At 40.5% G+C, this 23660-nt stretch overlaps 1 protein-coding gene across 14 annotated transcripts in view; it reads right to left on the bottom strand.

The window, feature by feature from the left end:
• The window catches only part of LOC112645817 (LIM domain containing preferred translocation partner in lipoma), a 670895-nt gene that overhangs the window by 486058 nt on the left and 161177 nt on the right, over nt 1-23660 (bottom strand). For all 14 annotated transcript variants that reach the window (XM_035710426.2, XM_049105701.1, XM_049105702.1 and 11 more), the window contains one exon: nt 13883-13946. The gene's annotated coding sequence lies outside the window, so the exon portion shown is untranslated. The remainder of the gene's footprint in view (nt 1-13882; nt 13947-23660) is intronic.

Here is a 23660-nt window from a genome sequence, read left to right as displayed (position 1 = left end):
GAGTGCAGCTACTCAAGTAGAAAGGCCCAGGGTCCTCACTATTCACCCTATAACCCAGTATCCGAGGCCACATATCAACTCAGGACTCTGAGGCTGGTTCCTTGAAGCATAGATTAAAAGTTCACTGTTTTAATCTAATTTCAACCTTAAAAATTCTTCAGGGAAAACTGAGGCCCAGAGATTAAGAGCAGCCCACGGACACAGTTACCAAGTAGCACAGCCATAAATTCTCCCGAGAGAAATCATACCGCATTTTCCAAAATGTGAAACATTTATGGTCTATGATTTCTACCCTTTTAATAGGATGAAGAAGTTGGTATAATCACTGTGCCAAACAAAATTTAAAAATGCATCCAAGGTTAAAGAGTGGTCAATAGCAAATAAGGACACCTTAAATTATACCCTGGGGCTCCCAAATTGTGGAAACACAAAACATTCATTCTCCGTGTTAAAGTTTCAAGTACTGATTCTGCAGTGAAAACAACAAAATTACAGTAGGGGAATTTTGTTTTATTTTTTTAGCCACTATACATAAATGTGTCAGGCACGAAATCAAACCACTCAAAAATCATGTGAAATCCATTCAGTTTTAAGTACAGAAAAACACAGCATTTGTGAGGTGTGGGAGACACGTAACCTAAATGTGCTCCTTGGGTTAGTAACTTGAACTAGGAATTCACTAAAAAAGTGTGAGGAGCCTACAAGAGAGAACACTGAGCAAAAACATTGTGAGACACATTTGATATAATAGTCACATGATTAACAAACTGTCACATCAAACTTTCCTGCAATGTGGGAACACTTTGACACTTCATATTTTTAAAAACTGACATTTTGATTCATTACTGTAAATAGCACGTTGGGTTAAATATTGTGACAAGGAACAGATCATATATATATGTACATATATATGCACTCTATATATTACATGTGTATATTTTTCCTAGCTCTGTAACATTTTGAAATATATGAAACCTTTTCCTACAGTAACAGTTTGGGCCAGTGTGTAAACAGGCTACTGCACTCCTAAACCACCCCTTTCTCTTGTTAAGTAGGCAGATGGACAATGTTTCTTCATTCCCCAGAAAGTGAATGAAGCAGAGGGATTTCAAGAGCAATAGGATGACTTCTAAAGAGATTCCAAATAAGCCTGTCAACATCAGCAAAGGACGTGATAAAAGATGTTTTAATTTACTGCACCTGAAGTCACAAAATCATCGTCACCAACGCATAGAAAACATTTCTCCTGTCTTCAGGGTGCTTCCATCTACTTAGAGAAACGCGCACGCACAGGCAATTCTAAAGCAAGGTAAACTGCTTCAAACATACAAGAAAGGCACAAAGTGCTGCTTTTTTTTTTTTCCTTTTCTTTTTATTTAGGGTGCATTACTTGTAGTAAATAACATGTTCTCTTAGCCATTGCTAGAGTAAACTGATTCAGCTCAATTAAAGTATAGGCACCCATGGGGGGGCTCAAAAATTTAGAATGACTGCAAGAATGCTCATATACCCAAGACAAGCTTTCTTCTCGAAGAAAATATAGCATTCGATTTCCATTTAATACCAAACAATACAACTCTCTAACTTTTCAATTTTACCTACAACTCTAGAACAAAAGGTAAAATAGTCATCTCCCTGAACATTCAAGTTTAAATTTCAATTTTTCCCTTGATAATTCCAAAGTTAGTACGTACTTTCAAAGTATACACAGCTTTATTAAAGGCCCAGAAGCTAATCTCACTCACACATACACTCTCTACAGAGATAGACTTATATTTGTCTTATGTATTCAACTTTGTCTCTGGACATTATACCATTATTATTCAACTCACCCTTCTCCTTACACACCTGGAGAGTTAGATACAAAAAGGAAACATGAGATATATAGATGTAGATATTGATATATAGATATATTATGATATTATACTCACTACAAATAAGATTTGCCTCTGTTCTGAAATTTAAATTAGGCAATGGTATCTTTCCTGAGCACATAGATAAAAAAGAAGACTGTTCACATTGATAGTTTTTGAAAAAGGATGTAGAATGTTATCAAACTCATCCAAATCCTACAGAAGTTTGGATAGCATAATGGATATCATCTATTGAATATGGCAAATGTTGAGAAGAACCTATAAAACAATATCAACCAAAATCTAGGCTTCTGCTGCAGCGTTCAAAGATTCATATATCCTGGGGCAGCCCGGGTGGCTCAGCGGTTTAGCGCCGCCTGCAGCCCAGGGAGTATTCCTGGAGTCCCAGGATGGAGTCCCACGTTGGGCTCCCTGCATGGAGCCTGCTTCTCCCTCTGCCTGTGTCTCTGCCTCTCTCTCTCTCTCTCCTTCTCTGTGCCTCTCATGAATAAATAAAATCTTTTTTAAAATTTTCCATTAAAAAAAAAAGATTCTTATATCCTTTTGTAACCAAAAATAGTGGTCTAGTTTTGTTCTTAGCTAAATTAGTCAATTCATTTAGGACAGAGGGTCTTCTATCCCCCTATGCTAGATGTATCCAAATTTATTAAAAGTTTAAAAATTCTTATACTCTAGTCTTAAATTTATCTCAAATTAAACAAATTAAAGAATATGGAAATGCACTATTTTTCCTTGGCTTATTGGGGGGAAAAAAAAAAAAAGCTAAAGTGTTGTCCAAAACATGATGAGAAATCATTGTTTGAACCTGAGGCCTCAATTATTTTTCCAAACTCTTAAGGATGTGGGTTGCAACCTTAAAAGGCTAGAGACTCCTCGAGAGAAGGCTGAACCACTCTCTATGGAACAACACCCTCTCTATAAGTAGTGGTGAAGAACAGAAGTAACATTACGTTATTTGAAAACAGAAGACCTAGATGCAAATCAAATCTCCACCATTTATTACTTGAAGTGAACTTGGGCAGGTGCCTGACTCATTTCTTCTCTGTAGAATAAGGATAATACTGAGTTTTATGGAAATTAAGAACATATGAGAAATCACACAGAATCCAAATTGGTGAGAACGCAAAATCATCATTTGCCAACTTTCATTGTCAACTAAAAAAATATCTTAAGAGGTCATCTGAACTCAACCTAGTTTATCTCAACAAAGATTCACGGTATGCTCATCATAAGTGATTTAGGTCTATGCCAGATGCCATGTTTGAAAGGCAGCAGGGAGGGAGGAAAGAAGGGAGAGGAAAGAAAAAAGAAAAGAAGAAAAATCCCTTCTACCCCTAGGGTCCTGCAATCTTATGAAGGAGACAGTGTCTCATATCTGAACTATCTACAGAATACTTAACACCATATAATAAAGCACCTGCCAAGAAAAGATGGTGCTGACAGTGGCTCTTATGGTGGTAGCCTTATGTGAGCCTACAAGACATTAGGAAAGGGTTCAGGGCAATTAAGAACAAGACATCTTTCCCTTGCCCCTTTAAGCGTCTACTTCTCTCTCAATGACATCATCTGTGGCATCAGATAGGAAGAGTTTCTGCTGATGGTCACAGCTGAGTGGCACCTCAGACACTCACTCTGGGCAGCTATCAGCCCCACACTATCCGTAACTCCCCATCACTTCCTCATTCCTCTCTCTGCACGGAGTTCCTCCCCCCCCCCTTCACTTCCCCTCCCCATTCCTAGGGACCAAGACGTCCCCACAGCCTCCTGGGCTGAAAAGGGCCCTCAAGCAGGGGAAGCATGACATAGTAGTAACAGGATGGAAATCAGGAGACCCAAGTTCCTGTCCCACCCTCGTCTCTACTTCACTCTGGGACCTTGAGCAAGTCACTGCCACTCAATGGGCCTCAGTATTCTCACCCAGCAAATAAGTAAAGGATATTTAAAAGCCCGTCCTACTCCCAAATGTTCAACGTCTGTGTCCTGACCTACAGCTTCCAACAGTTTCCAAGTGACAACTGGGGCTCACCAGTCACACGGCTTCTGAAGAGGCACTGACATGACCACATCGACGGTTTCTATTGTGGGGAAGGTCAGGGGCTCCTTCAGAAAATAGCTGATCTAAACAGAGCCCAAGGACTGTCATGGCAACACTGCTCACAAGCTGCCAGAGGTAGGGAGGAAAAGCAGCCAATATGCGTGTGCAGCTGCCACATTTCAGAGCAGCGCTCAAACCTCGTTAATATCATCTTGCTTAATACCAAGTCCCATAGATCATAAGCTATTTTTACTATGTATTTAACAGATTTGTGTCTCGTCTTCCCTGCCAGCATTTTCACAGTCCGGCACAGAGGACTCTGCATCAGAGAGCCCTCGGAACCTCAGGCCGCCCAGGGTTAGCTCAGGAGAAGGAGAGACAGGGAAAAGAAAACAGATCGGGGGCAGAAATACACAGTCTGTGGGTGGGAGGCTTGAGGAGAGGAGGGAGAAAGATGTAATAAGAGCAGGTACAAGCCAATACTACCAACACTCATGTGTGAGGCACTCGGGTCTGGTTCTCCCGAGACTCATCTGTACACTTGGGAGGACACAGGTCCGCCCACCCCAGTCTTGGTCACAATGCTGGCTTGCTTCCACTTATCTTCACAGTCAGCGAACCTTAAAACAAGTTGAGTGTGCAACTTTGCAGAGCTCTATGCCCACATTCCGGGAGGTAAGGGCCCATCTAGTACAGTACGCTCATCAGAGCTCCTAAGGAAGGGCTTTTGCTAAACATCCTGATTACAACCTGGCCCCCTCATGCAGAGTGCAAATTCTAGCTTATGACCACCGACCAAGCTAACCTCTGCCAACGCATCTGTCACGGGGCCCGTCGCATAATAGATACCCAATAAATGTCTGCTCGTTTCTCTCGGTTTCATATAGCGGCAGTGTCCTGTATGCCACCTCTATTCCTAAGGGTCTTCAGGGAAAGGAGGAACCCAGTCAAGGCCTGGGTGGTAAGCAGGAACTCTGTCCCTCTATCACTTAGCCAGATAAGGATGCCATTCTCAGACCTGCAGCTAACTGAGGGGGTGAAGTGTGGCCAGTCATTTCTTCCCAGGGCTATAGACAGTTGTTATAGCTTCCCAGTTCTGCAATTCTAGATGCCTCTATATATGTCTCATATCCATCTTAAACCCAAGCAACATGGAGTGAGAAAAACTGTTGAAGAATATAGTTATGTGCTTCTTCATTGAACATTATGTCTAGGGCACTGCTGGGAGCTACATGAAATTCAGAGAAGCAGAGAGTCGTCTTTAGATTCAGAACCATTATAATCTGAGTGCAGGAGGGGCGGGGGTGTGTGTGAGGAAACATGAAAACATAGCCATCAAAAGAAAGTTTCATTATAAAACAAAGTCAAAGGCTAAGACTGTATTTCAGAGCCAAGAGGTACAGAGAGAAGGCTTTCCTAGGAAGAGGGCTTTGAGCTGTTCCTCCAGGCAGGACAGCAAGGCCCATACGACATGGAAAGAGGTGGCATTTTAGAGGAGTTGTGCAGAAGGGTCATCAGTACCTTAGATGGTTAAATATCTTAGTTGTTTGATGTCTCAGATCACTTTAACATTCTGTGTTCTATGCAACAAAGGCCAGGATAATAGTGATCACCCCACCCACCCCTCATCAGGATGCTACATGGGGTAGTAGTTAAGGAACAGGACATGTGGGCCCTGGGCCCTGTCCATGGCCACAGTCAGCTGGCAGAGTCAAGCTAAATGGCTTATCTGGCTGTGGGATCAGAGATCTTAAAGAATTCAGTTGGAGTTGAAGCTTGACAACCCTCTTGTCCAAAGCTCATGTTTTGCAGATGAGTAGACTGAGTCCTACCAGAGAAGAAGTGACTTCTCCCAAATGGATACTTCTGGTAGCCACTTCCTGTTCTCTGGACATGGCTGGTAATCACCTGCTTCTGGTCTTGCCGGTGGCCGATTCTGGCCTGCCAGAAATTTCCCCTCCACTTCCTGTAACATCCCATCAAAGTCCATGTAACCATCTTCCAAAGCCAACTCCGATCCAGTTTCTATAAGAAACTCCCAGGTAGAAAGAGTTCTTCAAATTCTCTGACTCACAGAGTGTAAGTACCGAGTTCACACATCACACTGAATCTCAGCTGGCCCTGACTCAAACTCACCTCCACATCCCTGCCACCTCCCTTCATCGATTTCTTAGCAACCCACCCTGCTCTGCTCGGTAGGTGCCAAGGAAATGTTTATTAGGTCAAGCTGGTCTACAGCATCACTTTTCTGACACTCGGCCAAGTACCTTCTCAAACATACCATGCTGCCTCTGATCACTCCAAGCCTAGAAGTGTGCAATCCCCAGAGCAGAGGAAACAAGTTTCAACCACCTCCAAATCCATCAAACTATTTCCCAGACTGACTACCTATGGGGCAAGAGGGAAAAGAACAGAAAAGAAAGGAGAGGAGAGGCAGAGGGCAAGGACCACACACTGGATAAACAGCCGTGCCTATGAGCGGAAGAGCACGCGCAATATCATCCCAGCGTCATAAGGAAGAAACCGATGGCTGGCCCACAGTGTCACACGGGTTCCCCAGGGGAGCGTGCACATCCAGTGTAACAGGGTATGGTTTCTACTGCTGTAGAAAACCATCGGATGAACAGTCTCAACACGCGGCCATCGGCGGGGGAGACCCTGCAAGTCTCCAGCATCTGGGAGGGAGGCGTGTGGCAGCCACCAATGGCAGAGGCTGTGTACGAGGGACACTCAACAAGCAAGGTCAGAGTGAAATCATGGCAGGAGAACTGTGAGACAGAGCTGTGTAACTCCAGAGGCAACCCAACACACACATCAGATGGGAATTTTTAAAAATCTCTTTAAACACACGAGGACTCAGATGCCAGCACACACAGTGATGGCCCTAGCCAGACAGCAAAGGCATATTGGCACCACTGTAATTTGTCCATTCACCAATATGCTTCCCGAAAAACACCCATATGCTTTCTTTTAGCTTCCATATGCTTTTTTAGCAAGGAAACTAAAATATTTCATTAGTTTTGAGTAATTAATAATTACTTATTTCACAATAGTCATCCTCATTAAAATACGAAAATAACTGATTAAGCTGCAGGATCCTGGCTTTCAACTCAAGCTTTTTGCCTTTTTTTTTCTTTTTTTTTAATTCTTCCCCTCTAGGAATTGAGTAACTGAGTAAAACAGCCAGTGTGGAAACATCCACACAATGGGGGAATGGGGAGTTCTCATACGCACAGCCCAGCGTGCCTCTCGACTGAGACATCATGGTTTAATGAAAAGAACATGGACTTTGTGAGCAGAAAGGCTTTGGGATCCAATCCCAGTTTGACCCCTGTGAGTCGTAGTTCTGAGGAAATGAAAGGCGTTGAAAAGATAAAGGCTGCTGGATTCCTTCAAGCCAGCCTTCCATGATTCCCAGGGAGCGACTTCACAGGCTTCCCTCTGGCCATGGTAAGGCATGGGTAAGGCATGCCCCCAAAAGGCTGGCAGGATGCCAGCCACTGGCACCAGGCCATGGCCAATGGCCTTGACATTGATCTCAGGCATAAAACAATGCTTCTGAAAGTCTAACGAGCATATGAACTACCTGGGGATCTTGTTAAAATGCAGATTCCAATTCAGGAGGTCTGGAGTGTGGCCTGAAGTCTGCATTTCTAGCAAGATCCCAGGTGATGTCGATATTCCTGGTCTTCAGACCAAACTTTGACAAGCAAGGGCCTAAGAAGAACTAAGATGAAATCAGGAAGTAATATCTGTCAAAGCAGGACAACCAGCCTGTGTGTTCAGGCTATGACAGGGATTACCAATCACATTAACCATAATGCCTCCGTATACTGAACTCATCCTCACAACAGTCCTGATTTCCATTTGACAGGCAACAAAACTGAGACCCAAAGAAATCAGGTAATGGATCGAAGGTCATGCAACTACTTATGCTGCATTCCCAATCCAGGTGTATCGACCTATCAAGCTCATGGGCTATGTGAGTGTGAGCCAGCGGAAGACAGAAAATCGAGGTCAACACTACCATAGAGGCTGGTATGAAGTCTGATTTTTATTCTGCCTCTGTTTCCCCACGGGTGAGGTGAAGGCCGTGCACCTGACAATCGTTGAGGCCTCTTTCACCTCTGGCACCAGTTTTCACTCTCATGGCTCGCACGTACATTCACAGTGGGTCACCGAGCGTTAAGCATTAGCTTCACACATGTGGCAGACATTACATCTTGGCACGATCCAAATACTAGCTGCTCACATCTGCATTTGTGCTGATCCATGCATGGTCAGGAGTCTCTGTTAAAAACTCCCACGCTCAGTATAACAAGGGAGAAAACAACAAACGGATTCCCCAAAGCATTGACATTCCAATCCAGTTGATAACGCACAGTTATCAGGGTACTATGACTCTAATCGGTTTTTGTCTCCTCCTCATCTCACTTACAAAAATGAAGAAATTGAGACCACTAACCTGATAGAGGTTTGAAGAAAAAGAAAAAAAAATAAGTTATTTATAATGCATTTTATACAATTGTCTAATATTTCTTAGTCTGCCTTAGGGTACCAGATAAGTATTTAATTAATAAATCATCGCCTAAATGATTCAGGATATGTGATCTTTTCCCTCTCTGAACTCTTCTGGGTCCCACTGACCATTTTCTACCAGGGATTTCTATAATTTATAGAATTTTCGTTGTCCCTCTTCATATTCAGTATGATCTCTGGAGGTAATCACATATTTGGGACCAGATCTGGATTTGAATCCAGACTTTGCTATTTATTAGCAGTATGACTGGGCAAATTACTCAACCACTCTGAGCTCAGCTTCTGTACATGAAAAATGGAAAAAAAAATAATTCTCTGTTTTGCAAGATTAAATGAAATAATATATTAAAATGGCTATCATTTACTGATTCCAGTTTAAAAGTAATTTGAGTGAGTGAATGAAGCGAGCAGAATAGCAGTTTCAACTCAACAGTCTGAGATATTTAACTGTCCAGGGTCATGCTTATAAATGAGCCTGACACTCAGAGTAGAACCATAGGTGAACTGTGGAAAAATCCAAAAGCAACAGGGAATGTATGTCAGCCAAATGTCACCTCAGGCCTTCCATACTGAAGAACATCTTCTGCTTAACCTAGAATCTACATTGGCCTTCAGAAGGTCTACAAACCACCTAAATTATAGACAACGTTTTATGCAGATGTGCATTTTTAACTATTTCATAGATTCACCTAAATTTTTAAACATTCCATAATCCTCTTCGCTACACTGTCCACCATAAACACACATAGGCACCACACACAAATTAAAAACTACTGCCTTAGACAAGTCCCTTGACAAAAAGAGACCTGTCAACGGAAGGGAAAAAAAGGGTGTATTTAATTTTTAAAAGGCTGAAGGATGCAAATACACTGTTTAGCGCCCCCATGGGTAGTAGAAGCTATGATGATGCACACTCCAAACCACAGAAAGGCAGTTCTGGATTCAGGACCTGGCTCAGATGCACACTTGCTATGGTACCCTGGACTGATCAGAGACTCACGAAAATCAGGACTGAGAAAACCTCTGACATCATCTATTCCACCCCCCTTCTCTTCCCATTGCATAGATGGAGAAACTGAGGTTCGGGACGAGGTCATTGCTTCAACAGAGTTGAAGCATATTAATTAGAGCCAGAATTTGAACTTCAGACTGGGTAAAATGATTTCCACACTCTGTATTTCAGTATCAGAAGGTCCAAAATATGTGCTTAGATCCAGTGGCCTCTAAATTATCTTCTAAATGATGGATAATTACGACTCTCTCCTCTGGACCTGGAAATCTCATGAAAACATGAGTTTGATTTTGGCAAAGATCATTCCAGCTGCTTCTCAGTCCCAGCCCAGTCCCATAAGAACAAGGCAGAGAGACAGTCTGAAAGAATGAGAGATGTTGCTATTAATCTCCTGTAGCACTGCACCTGGGAATTACAGGCCTTGAACTAGATTTCACTGTGTTGGCTATTACTCTCCTGTCCTCTTGCTTATTAATCCTTCATCTGTCTTCTCTTTATTAATGTTCCCCACTATGCACAGTAAACAGCCAGCTAGGCGCTCATCCTCAGCTTCCTATAATTCACTGGATCAAAAAAGGGCAGGAGGCGGGTGGAGGAAACAGAGGTGATGTCAGGGTCAAGTCATCCCTTACAGGAAGGACTGCAGGGGAATCCATAGTCTCCTAATAAAAAACAGACAGCAGAAGCCAGCCAGTAAGAATATTCTACTGCCCCACGGAATTAACAAAGATGGCTGGAATCCATTTTTGCTTTAAAAGCATCTCATATTCTTGCTTTGACACTGAGACAGGTTTTACCTGAAAAACAATGGCTCTTTAAATACTGGGAAGAGAAAGGACAGTTTATAGAAAGAGATATCTCTCCTAAAACAGAGATACGACTATGGAGTCAGAAGAAAAGTTCTAGGCCAGGATCTGCCACTAGCACCTTGATTCCAAATCTCAGTCTCTGAAATGAGGTAACCTGGCTAGATTGGTTCTTAAAGTCTCCTCTGGTTTTGACATTCTGACCTCTCCTTACAGGTCAATGACTCAACCTACAGAAGTCAAACAGAAGAAGAACCCAAAAACACTAACCAGCGGGTAAAGCCTCTAAAAATGAGACCCAGATGATGGAGTAGAGAAACATGGAGGAAGATGGACTTTTTTTCTTCCTTTCTAACCCAAAACTGAATGTTGCTGGAGGTTAGGGATGATCAGTGCATAAACATCCTACCCTAGTGTAGATATAATTCAAATCATTAACTGCTCTTCTGCTATGTAAACACACACACACACACACACACACACACACACACAACTAATAGAGAAATACCTACTTCCAAGCACCCGTTCTGTGGTAGAGTCATAAGACTTTCCTATGACTTCAGAAAAGTAACAGCAGGAAGAAGAAAAGACTGGCTAAGAAATGCAAACACAGACAATAGGACATTTGACTAGAAGTAATGCCATGATCAATTGGTCCAACTCCATCTGTTGTTAGATACTGAACTGGACCCTGGAGAGGGAAAGTGACTTGCCAAGGTGACACAGCCAGAGCTGGGATTATAATTAGATTCTCACGGCGTCTGGTTCACACAACACAACATAAAACACATGGCTTCGCTCCCCAAAACAATGCTATTCTATCTAGGTAACTAAGAAGCACTTTCATGTATAACTACTGCCTCAACCTCCACCTAAAAAAAAGCAGTAACTGATTAATTTGACTTAAGGTAGACTAGGGCTGTTTCCATCAAATTATAATAAACAATCCACTCTAGCAATAGAGACAAGTCCATGATAATTAATTCAGTATTATTCATCCCTGCTAATGAATCACCCTGTGGAAAACAAGGATAATCAACCGTCTACAGGAGGCCAGAAGCCTATTCTTGTTCAAGTACAGATCTTGCCTATTCCAGAACATTGGGTATCAGCTCTAAATAGTAAACAGGGTATACTGTTTCAGATTCCATGAAGTGCAGCTTTAAATAGATTTGGTTTGGAAATGGAACAGGGGAACACACCACAGTCAGTGGATCAACGTTGAAAGCAGAGAAAAACATGATTACACTCATTAAGTGGGTACCTGTTGACACATCTACTGTCAAGTCTCATTATTTATTTAAACTGTTATTCTTTCTTCATTACTGCCACTGATACCAATTATTACCACAAGATGATTTTAAATTTCTACAACATGCCCCCAGAATATTTACTTCTCTACCTCCTAAAGGTTATTTGAGAAGTTTTTATCCTTCCCTGCCCACCAATCCCCACCTCCAAAATATTGAGGAAGGATGGATGGATGGATGGATAGCTGGATGGATGGACAGCTGGATGGATGAACAGATATAGATGAAACCCCTCTGTCTCAGGAGCAATCATTTCTTAACCTCCCAAGGCTTGCTTAAACTCCAATTTGCAGTTTCAAGATGGGTTTCCTGCAGAAGGGGGGCATGGTTACATAGTTTCAAAGCTTACTCTATTAATATTTAACAACTGGCATTTGGAGAAAAGTTAATATACCTGCAGCTTCTCTGAAGGAACCACTTAGCTCTCTGCCTAACAGGGCTATCAAAAACTATATTACATGTCTACAGGACATTCTTTTCTGATAGATTTATCCATGAAAATACATGAAATAAATTAGAAAGGAGTTTTTGCTGGAGTATTTTACGGACTAGAGAGGGAGCCAAAAATGGGCAGGAAATCATTCCTGTATTTTTGGTCACTACCATTTTTTATAACCTTCTCTGTTGTAGGACAGAGAGTAAAATCTAAACAATAAGTGGCTGCTCTGTCTTATTTAATTATAGAGGCGTTTCACAGTCCATACATGACCCCCCTTGTTTGCACATGGCATGTTCTTTTTTTTTCCCCCCCCAAAGAGTTTATTTATTCACTCATGAGAGACACAGAGAGAGAGAGAGAGAGGCAGAGACACAGGCAGAGGGAGAAGCAGGCTCCATGCAGGGAGCCTGACATGGGATTCGATCCCGGGTCTCCAGGATCTCACCCCAGGCCGAAGGCAGCGCTAAACCACTGAGCCATCCGGGCTGCCCTACATGGCATGTTCTTACGGTGAATATTAGCTTTAAAACCCACATTAATTTAAAAAATCATATCAATATCACACCACAATGTCCACTCAATTCTCAACTGTTAACTCTGACAAACATGACAACAAACTTCAATATTTTCAAAGGTCTGTGTAACCAAAGTCACACTGGCAGTTCAAGATCATGTAAATAACATGAAATATTTGCTGAAATATTCGGTAAAACAAATGTCTACAGTATTTTAAATGCTGATATCAAATCTTCCACAAAGTTGCTATACTTTGGGGCCTGTAGTTAGGAACACCATGTTGACCTCTTCACTTCTTTTTCATCCAAGTCTTCTCAAAGACCACATAGAACACTGCAGACCTAACTGGGAAGTGCAAATATTGGCTAGTTAGACTCAAAAGAAAACTCCTATCTTGCAAGTTTTGCTACTATCATGCTTCCTTTACATATTTTCTTCTTGCCTCTATTTTATTGACAAAATCACGATGAGAATGTTCATTCACCAAAGGCCTAGCTCCTTTGCACTGGCCCCCCAGAAGAGCAGCACTGTAGATACCGTGTGTCCTAAGTTCAAAAACCTCTAGCTCATTCTCTGTATTCTTAGCATTTTGTTGTTGTCATTATAGCCTTGAATTATGTCTTTTTCAGATCTTTTCTGGGCAGCTAAAAGACAGTGATGGAGCTGACAAGAGGAGTTTGGTCCCTTTCAAAGCCAGGAAGCACTGGCAGCCCAGTGTATTGAAAATTTCACTCAAACAAGAGCCAGGACACTGGAGAGAAGCCCTCCTGCCACAGGCTAGCTAGGGATACAAAGAGGCAGTAGATAGGAACATAGTACATTATGGGGGCACCTGAGTCGCACAGTTGGTTAAGCATCTGACCCTAGGTTTCAGCTCAGATGGTGATTTCCCAGTTGTGGGATGGAGCCCCATGTCAGGCTCCATGCTCAGCAGGGAGTCTGCTTGGGATTCTCTCTCTCTCTCTCTCTCTGCCCCTGCCCCCACTGCACACTCTCTCTCTCTGTCTCTCTCCCTCTCTCCCTCTCTTTCTCTCTCTAAAGTAGATAAATAAAATTTTTTAAAAAGAACATTGCACATTATGGACACTTAAATACTTGGTAAATATGAATTTCCTGTGTTGCCTGGATTTTTGTGCTTTTGGAATTAAACCATGAAGGCTACAAATTGAAAGGGGAAATTAAATCAAGAAGAGATAAAAAGCTGGTAGTTCATTGCTTTGGCCATTTTTCAGGTTTTGCTGCTCATTAAATGCTTCTGTATTTCTTTGTTGGGAGTAAAATCAACCTTCAATATTATTGCTAGGACACTTATGAGCATTTCATAAATAAAAAGGTGCCGATCCTCTCTTACCTCAGATAGCTAGCTCCTGGAATGGTCAGTGGACGTAAGATTCAGCAAACTACAATGCCAGTGTCTGTAAATGAAATAGGTACACGTTACTCTTAGGTACTAATCTGTATCTTGTCATAAACTCTTATATATATATAACTCTTATATCAGTTTCTTGTTTTGCAAAACATTTTCACATTCATTATCTTGCTTCAATCCATAACAACCCAGCAAAGAAACAGGAAGAGATTGGTCTACTCACTTCACAGGTGAAGAAACAAAATTTCGTGGAGGTACAAGACAGAAGGAGATAGGAACTAGCATATTTCTCATGATTAACTTCACAAATATATTGTGTATGACTATTATTGTCGTCATTTTATAGATACAGAAACTAAAGTTGAGGAAAGGTGCATAACTTGCCCAAGACTACACAGTACAATACGTAGTAGGGTACAAGTTTGGACTCTCCAGACTCCGCCTGTTGTTTCAGTGATTTTTTTTCTTTATAGCTTAGTCTGTCCTGGGCTATTAAGTTAGGAAAATAGAAACAACTCATTGACTTAATTCAGTAGACTGGGTGGAGGAGGGAAGAATAAAATAAGACCAACTATTTGATTAACATGAGACAGCGGCAAAAACACAAGGGATTTAGAACCTTGTGAGATTTGGAGATTTGGTCTTCCTCTTAACAATGTCCTTAGGCAAATTACTTAAACTCTCTGAGTGTCAATTTCTTTATATGTAAATAAGGATTTTAATATCTACTTCACAGCCAAACTCAGTCACACTTTTTTTTTTTTTGGAAGATTTTCCTCCATTATTTCATATCTATAGATATGGACAGTGGTGGTATACAAAACATTAATATTTCTTCCAATGAGCCCATGTTTATCTGATCAAAGAATGACATTAGAAGCACACAGTGCTAGAGAATATCTCTGGGTTGGGAATTTCTTTGATTCATATGCCTAGTTTTAAAACACCGCAATAATTATCAATGTGTATCTCCCATGGCCTCACCTAACAACATTCTTGAAACAAAGAATGTTTGTTTCAAAAGGCAACACCTCAAATTTTAAAAATTAAATTTCCTCTCAACTCCCAAAAGCAAGAGATGCTGCTTTAAGTGAAGGAACTGCAGATACATCACAAATCATTTTAAAGTCTGTGCCTTTGTGCCTAAAGTTTGTCCCTTAGATGAAGCTTCCAACAGAAGAACATATAGGACTCAAATAAGGTTAAAAATAGAACATGGAAAAAAAAAAAAAAAATAGAACATGGTTGATAATGCAGCCTGCAAGAAAGTCTTGCATAGGCCACCAAAATCAAAACATTAATCATCTTTATTGCCAATTTTACCAATAAGGAAACCAAACTTCAAAGATTATATGGTTAATATGGATCAGATAAAAATGGAACCTTGAATCTGGACACCAAAATCAGTAAGCACCCTTCTCTTACGTGATACAGTCTCCCATTTGGGAGCACATACCATACAAAAGTGTCAAGGCACCAAAGCCATTTAGTATTGAGCCCTGTTTCTTTAGTGAGTGAAAGGAAAGAAAGAAAGAGAGAGAGAAGACTTCATATCTGTGGTCTAACCAGAAGTGACACATTATGAAGCTAGGGCAAAAGGAGTGTTTGATGCAGGGTTACTATGCAGACTTTCTCAGCTCTCCCCAGTATAGTTTCAGAGATGCAACATCTTTGGCAAACTCTCAAAACACAAGCCACAGAAACAACAGAAGCCAGCGCCCCTGAATTCTCTCTCATCAAGAAGTCTCATGTTAAGCAGTACAAAAGCTGAAGCCTCCTAGCTAAGAAGTTCATCATCCTCCTCACATGATTTGAGTGTCAAGCATCCCCCAAAACTCATGGGTATTACCTAATGTAATGGAGTTCTCCACTAGACTCATAAAGGTATCTTGGACAACTGGCAAACCCCACTGTAGCATCTGGTTAATAAAGCAAGTCAGTCATCCTTAGCCGCCTCTGTATTTATAAGTGCTGACCAAGACCCTGGCAGTCTGCATCCTTGGTCAAACCACCCATCCTCTCTCTCAAAAAAAAAAAAGAAAAATATTCTCATCTTCAGAAGCAATTTCAACCCAAAATAAAGAAACCTGTATACTCAACATTTAATTTGCAAAACTTCAACCTATTAATTAAAGTATATGCAAAAGCAAGATTCACCAAGTCAACTTGGAACCAGTATAGAATAATTGATAATTTACACTGTATTTTGGGAAAAACAGCAGTGAATACATGAAGGCAATGAAAAAGAGAGAGAAGAAAGAAATATGATGGGGAACAAGGAAAAAGGCAGAAAGGAATGTAAGAATATGAGAAATGAAGAGAGCAGAGAAAACAGGTATTTCACAAACCATGGTATCTTCTGAACTGACCCGTGCATCCCAGGACAATTTTTTAGCAATACAATTCTACAATGATGATCCTAACATTACAAACACAAATTCCAACCAACCAACACCAGAATCACTGTGGTCAATGTAAAGATATTTCTTAATACTTGATATTTTACAAGTGCTACAGTACCAATGAGCAACATAACAGAGCCTTGTAGAAACTTGCACTGAGCCAACAAGTGGGTTACTTTTTAGCATTCTGGTCTCTAATGTCCTTCCTGAATACAGGGGTGTTATCTTGAAAAGAAGAGCTTAATAGGGATTGAGTGCCTAGGTTCTGCTCTTGTACTTTAATTCCCAAGTCTTCTGAATTGGAAGTTGTATGAAATATGCATTTTTTTCTAGGTTTTTCTTTTCATAGGTCCTGACTGTGGTTACCCCTAAATCACTTGTGAAAGAGCCAAAAATTACTTTGTCATGGATTTTGTGCATTTGTCTGAGTTTTTTAAGATTTTATTTATTTATTCATGAGGGACACAGAGAGAGAAGCAGAGACATAAGCAGAGGGAGAAGCAGGTTCCCTGCGGGGAGCCTGATGCGGGATTCGATCCCAGGACCCCGGGATCACACCATGAGCCAAAGGCTCAACCACTAAGCCACCCAGGTGTCTCTGTCTGAGTTTTAAGGTAGTGGTAGAGGTAAGATCGATTTAAATTATTTACTTATTTAAATTAAATCATATACTAGATTTGCTTAAATTAAACAACGGCATAATCTTTAATACAATTATCAGGAAGTCTGTCTCCAAAAACTATGGAAATGTCAGACCAGGCCAAAGGCAATAGGTAACTAACACAGAAAGGACCTCTACTCTCATCACCAGATCCCGTACAAAGAGCATTTTTAAATGCACTCTCTCACCCGCAACCCTAAGATACTTATCAAAAATACAACATATTCCGTGGCTTATGAATGATTTGGTTGTCTCATTAAAGTAATGTTTGCCAGTATTTAATTGCTTCCCTCCCTGATTTTAATTTCCTCACCTGTCAGCATCTATCAGAGGCACTGAGATCTTCTGACATCCCGGCTGATTGTGTTGAAATTAATCAGATTTTTAAAAAGTAAATTGCTTTGGCCTAAAGGTAATGCTCAGCTTCTTAATGTGATATTTATAAGGGTTCTATCAGTGGAACTTATAATCTGGAAATTAAATGAGAGGCTTGAGGAATCCTAAGCAAAAATATAAGTAGCTTACAAATATCCAACACTGGACTTTAAAAGGTCAGTATTAAAAAAGGAAAAAAAAAAAAAAAACTTCACTCAACAAGTGCTTACTGAACATTCAGCACTTGCTTGCAGTCACTTGGAGCTAAACAGAGGAGAGTACAACATGAAGCTACCTAAGAAAGCATGCAGAAACAAATAAAACTTAAGTTGAACTTATTTCGAGTGAAGCAGCTGATAATCTGGTCATTCAAAAGGTGCATTTTAGATTTATAATTGTGACTGGTTATATACGTTCTGCACTCACACAAATTAATGATTTAACTCCTCATCTCAATCCAGTGAGGCAAAGTCGGTGTTATTGTTAGTGACAGCAGCAATATTCCTATCTGACAAGTAACAAAGCTGAGACACAAAATGGTGAAAGGATGCCTTCCTAGTGGCCTCATAATGGGCAGACCTGGTCTTGGGATCTAAGTAAAATCAGAAAATGCAGCGTGATCACCTTGGAATGAAGAGAGAAAAAAATTCTTTGCAAACCCTCCATACATAATTATTCACTGCTAACTCTTAGGCTCTTATCTATCGGTAACAGTGCTGAAGACACTCAGGAAACCCACAAGCACTAAGCTATTCTATAAGAAGTAAATGAAATGATGGATTGAGAAACACTCTGTAATGTGTCATACTATCATGAGATTATTTTTATGTATTTATGTTATTATTGCTACTTTGGAATGCAGAAATATGCATTTGTGCAGTAATTAGGTCCCAAAAGCAAACCTATAATATCATCACATCTATCTTTCAGTTATTCTGCTGGTTCTAAAGCCCCTAAAATAAGCAGAAGAATGGAAAGTGTTGTGTGAATATGATTGAAAGGAATAGGAGAGTCAAGTGTAATACACAGAACTTAGTGGTTCGTTTTCACAGAATTGGCTTAATAACCAAACACAACCCAAACGCTAGCAGGGGTCTTATCTTTCCAGTAGACTTTAAGCCCCTCACTCAATCTTTAAGTATTCCACCTGCTGTGAAGCTTTTCCCAATCTAGAAAGGTTTGGTGAAGTAGCCTTTCTCACAATGCCTGGATGGATCCATTCCCAGATCATTGAAATTACCACATTGTCTCATCACGTTTATTTCATTATGTGCTTTGAGGAGAGAAACCCTGTCTAACTCAGTTTTTTTGAACCCCAAACCCAGAATCTGATTCTTTAGGACTCAAGAAAATGTTCAATGAATGAATGCATGAACAAATTAAAACAGTGTTTTATGTAATTCCTAGAGCACCTCACTCAACACATGTCATATTAGAAGTGCTGAGTAGGGGATCCCTGGGTGGCTCAGCAGTTTAGCGCCTGCCTTCAGCCCAGGGGTGTGATCCTGGAGACCTGGGACTGAATCCCACGTCGGGCTCCCTGCATAAAGCCTGCTTCTCCCTCTGCCTGTGTCTCTGCCTCTCTTTCTCTCTCTGTGTGTCTTTCATGAATAAATAAATAAAAATCTTAAAAAAAAAAAAAAGTGCTGAGTAAATGCTGGTTGAACTGACGTTAATTAAATATTTAATTTAAAAAATATATTATTCAACTAAAAACTCTAAAAGCTATTGAGTGAGGAGTTCAATGAGGAGTTAAGTAATCTGCAATGGCCCAGTCATCATTAACCCATTAAAAGGGGGGGACAAATGTTTTCCACAGGAAGAATAATAGAAGCTGATGAATACATGAGCAGAGATGTAGGCAGGAGTTGAAAAAATTCATGTAGATAAAAGTAGTATTTGCCAAAAAACCCTGTTAGGTTATAGACAAACTTCCAAAGTAAAAGGGAAATGAATCTAGAAGCAATAGGATTTTTTTTTTTTTTTTAGGATTGGTATGAATAAAATCTAAAAAGAAAGAACTAGAGGAAGAAAGGGAGAGAGAAAGGGAGAAATTCTTCAAATAATTCTAAAAGTCAGTCATATTTTTAAAAAGTAAAAAAATCATGAAGCAATCAAAAAAACTAAAAGACAACCTACTGAATGGGAGAAAATATTTGCGAATGACATATCTGATAAAGGGTTAGTATCCAAAATATATATAGAACTGATACAACTCAACACCCAATCAACCCAAACAATCCAATTAAAAAATGGGCAGAAGACATAACAGACATTTCACCAACGAAGACATCCAGATGGCCAACAGACACATGAAAAGATGCTCAGTATCACTCATCATCAGGGAAATTCAAGTCAAAACTACGAGATATCATCTCACCTGTCAGAATGGCTAAAACCAAAAACACAAGAAACAACAAGTGCTGGAAAGGTTGTGGAGAAATAGGAACTCTCCTGCATTGTTGGTGGGAATGCAAACTGGTACAGCCACTGTGGAAAAAGGAATGGAGGTTCCTCAAAAAATTAAAAATACAACTACCATATGGTCCAGTAATGCCACTGGGTACTTATCCAATAAATACAAAAATACTAATTTGAAAAGATATATGCACCTCTGTGTTCGCTGCAGCATTATTTACAATTGCCATATCATGGGAGCAGCCTAAGTGTCTACCGATAGATGAACGGATAAAGAAAAGGTGGTGTACATATACACATATATGTATACACACACACACACACACACACACACACACACACACACACACACGGAGATCTGAGCTGTTATTTATCTCTCAATATTGGGCAGCTAAATCTCTGAAACACAGAGCTGCAGTGGCCCATCTTTTAATGCTGACTCCTTCCCACATGTCTTGTGTAATATCCTGACTGACAGTGGGAAGGAGTCAGCGCATATATATGTATATATTAGCACATATATATATATACATATGTATATATTCCATTCCACATATATACATATATATATATTCCATTCCACATATATATACATACATATGTATATATTCCGTGTATATATGCATGGAATATTATTCAGCCATACAAAAGAATGAAATCTTGCCATTTGCAACAGCATGGACATAGCTAGAGAGTATTATGCTAAAGTGAAAGGAATCAGTTAGAGAAAGACAAATACCATATGATTTCAGTCATAAGTGAAATTTAAGAAATAAACAAAAGAACAAAGAAAAAAGACAAACCAAGAAACAGACTCAACTATAGAGAAGAAACTGATGGTTACCAGAAGGGAGGTTGGTGGAGGGATGGCTGAAACAGGTGATGGGGATTAAGAGTACACTTATCACGAGGAGCACCGAGTGATGTGTGGAATTACTGAATCACTATATTGTACACCTGAAACTAATGTAACACTGTATGTTATGTGTATGTTAACTATACTAGAATTAAAATTTTCAAAAGAGAATCATTGGAAAGATTAAACACAAAAAGAGTTAATCAAGCAAAAAGTAACATTTATTAAACGCACCATGTTTCTGTAACTGAGCTAAGTATTTTGCATACTTCAATCCTTAAAAATGTTCTTGGAAGTCATTATTACACACATTTTGCATCTGAATAAACCAAGGCTCAGAACAATTAAGTAATCTGATTGAGTTCCCCCCACCTAGTAAGTTATGATACTAGAATTTATATCCTAGCTGTTTTTCTTTAATTCTGAAGTACAGTTGACACACAATGTTACATTAGTTCCAAGTACACAAGTAGTCAATGGATATGCATGGTGAGTCAACAACTCTGTAAGTCATGCTATGCTCAGCACAAGCGTAGCTACTACCTGTCACCATACAATGACATCACAGTATCACTGTGACATCACAATATCACTAACTATATTCCCTATGCATGTTCCAGCTTTTAGATACTGGAAAAAGTGTGAGTTTGTGGTTTTAACAGAGAAGCGGGCTTGAAAGAGAACTTTAGAGGTGGAAGGCATGGTGGAAATCTAGAAGTGATGGGGACCAGGGGAGACAATATAAGCATCCACACTTGTTTAAGTGCTAGGAGAGAGACAGCAAGTGAAAGACATGGAGAAATTAAAGCCACCCTTGAGAATCTGAGAACTGGTCATGTATAAGACACGTTACACTTCTGCAAAATATACAATGCTAAAACTGTTAGGGTGGAAACAGTGCAAACTCCAGTTTCAGAACAATGCAAAGGAGAGCATGAAACATGAAGCTGTCCAGCAGTAGAACAAACTGCCTCACAAAGAATTGGAAGTGCTCAAGTGGAGGCTCAATGGCCATCTGTCGGGGAAGGCATGTGTAACATCCTGGCAGTGGGAGGGAGTCAGCATTAAAAGATGGGCCATGGCAGCTCTGTGTTTCAGAGATTTAGCTGCCCAATATTGAGAGATAAACAACAGCTCAGATCTCCAGATACAAATTTGAAGAATGGCCTTTGAAGAAGAGACCCTGGGTAAAAATAGCATCCATTCGGCACATCCATGGGGCGGCTGGGATGCGCCACACACAAGTGCCCGGGCTCAAGAAGTTCACAGGAGAACACATTTTAAAGAGTTAAAACAGAACTACTGGTAGGCAATAAGTGAGCCTAATAAATGGCTAGACAAGAGCCATAAACAGAATATCAGAAAGAAAGAGAAAAACGAAATGGAAGCAAGGGCAGAAACCATTAGAAAAGGAAGTCATCAAAGGCCTAAGTTTAGGGAAAAGCTGATTCACAGGGGTAACCAAAGGTCAAATCATAGCTCACTTTTGGGAAACCCAGACAGACATGGAGGAAGAAGAATGTCAGAAAACAAAGTTTAAAAAAAAAAAAAAAAAAAAAAAGGCAAAAAAGCTCCCAGGTGGGAGAGAGCAATGCAATGCTGAATGAGAAATAGGAACAAAGAAGATCTCACAAAAGAACACTCAACGTACTGGAAATTGAGAGAAGGATCCATTTGAAAGTGCACAAACCCACATTTCACAGTCTGCCAGATTTACTCATTTTCATATAATGTAACCTATCTCAACCTGATGATCCCCCCCAAAAAAAAAAATTCTCTGTCAACAGGAGAGGGGTCCTGAAGAGAAAATGTGCTACCGGGGTCCAGTGCTATAGCCCCTCCCAGCATCCGCCAGCACCATGTCAGTCTGACCAGTTCTTACTGAAGGAAACAGATCACATAAAATATTGACATCGGCAAAAGCAGAGGTAAAGGGTAATTTTGGTTGCATGACCTCCCTCCTACATGAAAGATAAAAGAAAAAATAACAGAATTCTAATAGAGAACTGGGAGGTGGAGGTCTTCTAGTGAGATGACTCTGCTGTGATAGAAAAGGGAATGGGTGGATGCAGCGACTTGTCCTGTGACTATGAGTGAGTCCAGGTGAAGAAGGAAGTGGCAATGTCAGCCCAAACTCCCTGAGTCTCCCCCGACCTGCCCCGCAAAGCTGGAATTCTAAGCCAGAAAATGAACAAGCACTGAACCGCTCCTTCAACTTCTCTCAGGTCTTGGCAAAGACAGAACCTGTTCTGTTTAAAGAGCAGCAGCGGTCACTACTGAAAAGTGGGAAAGAGGACAGTGGTGTGGTGGTGAGCACAGAGCGGGGAAAATACACAAAGGGCTTAACATGAAAAAAAAAAAAAAACAATGGAAATCTTTCCAAATAAATTCAATAACTATATATATTGGGCACCACATATTCACAAAATTCAGAAACATCTACCTTGAGATTCCTAAAACTGGCACAGGAAGTTAGAAGAAGAAAAGAGGAATTCACTAATATCTGGGTTCTTGTCCAAGCACTGCTACTAACCAGTGCTGTGGTCCTGGCTAGGTCCCTTTCAGCTCTGCTGACCTGAAAAATGAAAGGACAGGATTAGATCATTGGCTCTCAATGTCCACGATGAGTGTTTTTCACAGCGTTGACATCTGCACCAATGGTGCAAAAGCGATCAAGAGTGGGTAAAAATGGCCAGAGTCTTAACACGAATCAAGCAGTAGCACCACAATGATTCTCAAGGGTAGCTTTAATTCCTCCATCTCCTTCACTTCTTGCTACCTCTCTCTTAGCACTTCATTAAGTTTGGATGCTTATATTCTCTCCTATGCCCCACTCCACATCACTTTCTAGATTTCCACCATTCCTTCCTCTAAAGTTCTCTCTCAAACCCACTTCTCTTTGTTAGATACTAGAGACAGTATGAGTATCTAAAAGCTGGGACATGCATAGGGAATATAGTCAGTGACGTTGTAACGTCATTGTACGGTGACAGGTGGTAGCTACACTTGTGAGCATGGCATGACTTACAGAGTTGTTGAATTTCCCAT

This window comes from Canis lupus, chromosome 34 (genome assembly GCF_003254725.2).
Source record: "Canis lupus dingo isolate Sandy chromosome 34, ASM325472v2, whole genome shotgun sequence".
Lineage (NCBI taxonomy): Eukaryota > Metazoa > Chordata > Mammalia > Carnivora > Canidae > Canis > Canis lupus.
This window is presented reverse-complemented; position numbering and strand designations above follow the sequence as displayed.